The sequence below is a fragment of the Pterocles gutturalis genome, unplaced genomic scaffold (genome assembly GCF_000699245.1).
Source record: "Pterocles gutturalis isolate BGI_N339 unplaced genomic scaffold, ASM69924v1 scaffold977, whole genome shotgun sequence".
Classification (NCBI taxonomy): Eukaryota; Metazoa; Chordata; class Aves; order Pterocliformes; family Pteroclidae; genus Pterocles; species Pterocles gutturalis.
Window position 1 is genome coordinate 25259 of NW_010114985.1, and position 3418 is coordinate 28676.

A 3418-nucleotide genomic window follows, 5' to 3' on the forward strand; every position below is an offset into this window, starting at 1 on the left:
CAACTCAAAGCAGCCATGAGGGAACTGAAACCAGGGGCACTGAAGGCAGCTTCAATTTATGTGTTAGTTAAATGCATGCTAGTTAAATATCCATTGGGAGAGTGAGAGAGAGCAGGCATGACTGCGTACCTCAGTGGTTAGACACTGTACCGGGTGGTTGGGGTGCAGTCCCACATAAAGCAGGGTATGGCTATTAACAGCAGCTATAAAGCTGGCAGGACTATTGGATGCAATCAGCAGCTGACAGGGTACTGGGGAATATATTTCATCCTGGGAATAACCACATGGCCATGTTACCAAAACCAAGTGAAAAAACAATAACAACAAAAAAAAGGCTGAATTTTTCCCTTTGTCCCCTTTCCCCAAGGTTTTAATCTCATGGGTTTGAAAAAGAAAAGATAAAGCAATTTGTTCTGAAGAAGAATGAAAGCAGCATTTGAAAAGCTGGCTTCTCCTGTCTCCTGAAGTCTGCCCAGCTCTGCTCAGTGTCCCAGAGACTAGGGTTGTCTGCAGGAATGGGAGTGACCGGGCAGAAGAATGGACACACATACTAAATCAGTCAGACTGCACAAGCAAGGTAACATCCTCTAAAAATACCTATCCTGAGGATCATAACAGAGTTCAGGCAGGATAGGAGCCCAGGAGCTGGCAGCCAGTAAGGCTCAGGCAATGCCGGTGCTCTCAGCCCTAGGAAAGAGCCCAGCAGAAGCTCTGGGAGTGCCAGCAGACACTGCCCACTGGGTTGAAGAAGGCAGGCCTTTGAAAGCCTAGCACTGATGTTTTTTGACCAACTAAAACATCATTTAAAAACATGATCTTAAAGAAAATGTTGTAAAAGCCTACAGCATAGTTCATTTAGGATCTTAAAGAAGGCAGAGTTGTGGTTATAAACATCTATATTTTTCAACAGAATTAAATGTCTTTAGTCTGGTGTTCTCAGTGTATTTCACAGAGTCCTTCTCTGCTTTGCAGTTAATCTAGATACAGCATAATTATTACTATATTTTGTGACTGGTGAATTAAGGAGCAGAGAAATGTTCATCACAAAATTTATACAGCTCAGAGCCAGCAACAGGACTGATCCCTTATTTTAACAATAGTCTGACTGTCTTTATAGGCAGTATTTCTCAATAATCATAATTAGTTACATTTTTAGGATTGTGACTTCAGTCAGCCTAACATCATCATACCTATTGTAAAAAAGTATCTTGGATTTGTGTGATAATATAGGCACCACACACTGGTTTGTTCCTGCTATAAGCCAGGGATATAGATACTAGGTACACATACTAGAGGCATGGCCACACATGAGAGCAGAAGCCTGAAGAACTATATCATAGCATCAGAAAACACACTGCATGTGTCTCAGATCTCATCTTTCTTGGACAGTCAGTCTAGTATCCCCCATGTACACACTATGTTTGGTCTAAAAGCCTGCAAAGCAAACAGATGTGCTGCTGCCAGCACTCCTGCCACATCAGGATTGCCTGACTCCCAGTACAACAACTATCACAGGTTGCTGTCAGGAAGCTCAGCGTTAGCACGTCTCTATGGAGAATTTAGATGGTTATTACTGTATGAAGAAGAAATGGGAGATCAAATGTGATCAATATGTCTGTTCCCCTCTGACATATTTGTGTGACCCAGCACACCCTCTTTAGCAAAGGTTGTGCCGTCTGTGAATTCAGTTGTGGAACTACACAGCATAGTCTCTCCCTGGATTATATTTTCTTTCAATTTATAGACATAGTTCACACTGTCCTTAAAATTCCTTTCATAAAGACAGATGCATAACTTGAGGAGGTGATAGATGTTACATAGTTGGGATAATTCCTCCTGTATCATGCCTTGCCTCTTCATTCTTTTTGAACCAAAGACGGGTACATGAGATTGGAGCTCAGCAGCCACTTTTTGCTGTGATCTCATTTTAAACTTTCCTGTGAACTGCTCAGATAACAGTTGGTGTCTCTTTGACCAACAAGGAGAGGTGCTATGCTGGACCTTGTTCTCACCAACAAGGAAGGGCTGGTGGGGAATGTGGAACTCAAGGGCAGCCTGGGATGCAGCGACTGTGAGATGGTGGAGTTCAAGATCCTCAGGGCAGTGAGGAGGGCACAGAGCAAACTCACTGCCCTGGACTTCAGCAGAATGGACTTTGGCTTCTTCAGGGATCTGCTTGGAAGAGTTCCATCGGATAAAGCCCTGGAGGGAAGAGGGGCCCAAGAAAGCTGGCTAATATTCAAGGATCACTTCCTCCAAGATCAGAAGTGATGCATCCCAACAAAGAGGAAGGCAGGCAAAAATTCCAGGATGCCTGCATGGATGAACAAGAAGCTCTTGGTTAAACTCAAACAAAAAAAAGGAAGCATACAGAGGGTGGAAGTAAGGACAGGTAGCCTGGGAAGAATACAGAGAAACTGTCCAAGAAGCCAGAGATCAGGTTAGGAAAGCTGAAGCCCTGATAGAATTAAATCTCACCAAGGATGCTAAGGGTAACAAGATGAACTTCTATAGGTATGTCAGTGATAAAAGGAGGATTAGGAAAAATGTGGGCCCTCTCCAGAAGGGAAAGGGAGACCTGGATACCCAAGATATTGAGAAGGCTGAGGTACTTAATGACTTTTTTGCCTCAGTCTTTACTGGCAAGTGCCCAAGCCACACTACCGAAGTTGCAGAAGGCAAAGGCAGTGACTGGCAGAAGGAAGAACCACCAGCTGCAGAAGATCAGGTTCGAGATCATCTAAGGAACCTGAAGGTGTACAAGTCCATGGGACCTGTTGAGATACATCCACACGTCCTGAGGGAACTGGTGGATGAAGTTGCCAAGCCACCATCCAGCATATCTGAGAAGTCGTGGCACTCTGGTGAAGTTCCCACTGACTGGAAAAGGGGAAACATAACCCCCATTTTTAAAAAAGGAAATAAAGAAGACCTGGGAAACTACAGGCCGGTCAGTCTCACCTCTGTGCCTGGCAAGATCACGGAGCAGATCCTTCTGGAAACTATGCTAAGGCACATGGCTAACAAAGAGGCGATTGGTGACAACGAAGATGGCTTCACCAAGGGAAAATCATGCCTGACAAATTTGGTGGCCTACGACAGGGTCACAGCCCTGGTGGATAAGGGAAGAGTAACTGGCATCATTTACCTGGACTTGTGCAAAGCCTTTGACACAGTCCCACATGACATCCTTGTCTCTAAGTTGGAGAGACATGGATTCTGTGGAAGGACCACTCGCTGGATAAGAAATTGGCTGGATGGTAGCACTCAAAGGATTGTGGTCAATGGCTCAATGTCCAAGTGGAGACTGGTGATGAGTGGCATTCCGCAGGGGTCAGTATTGGAACCAGTGTTGTTTAACATCTTTGTTGGTGACATGGACAGTGGGATTGAGTGTGCCTTCAGCAAGACACCAAGC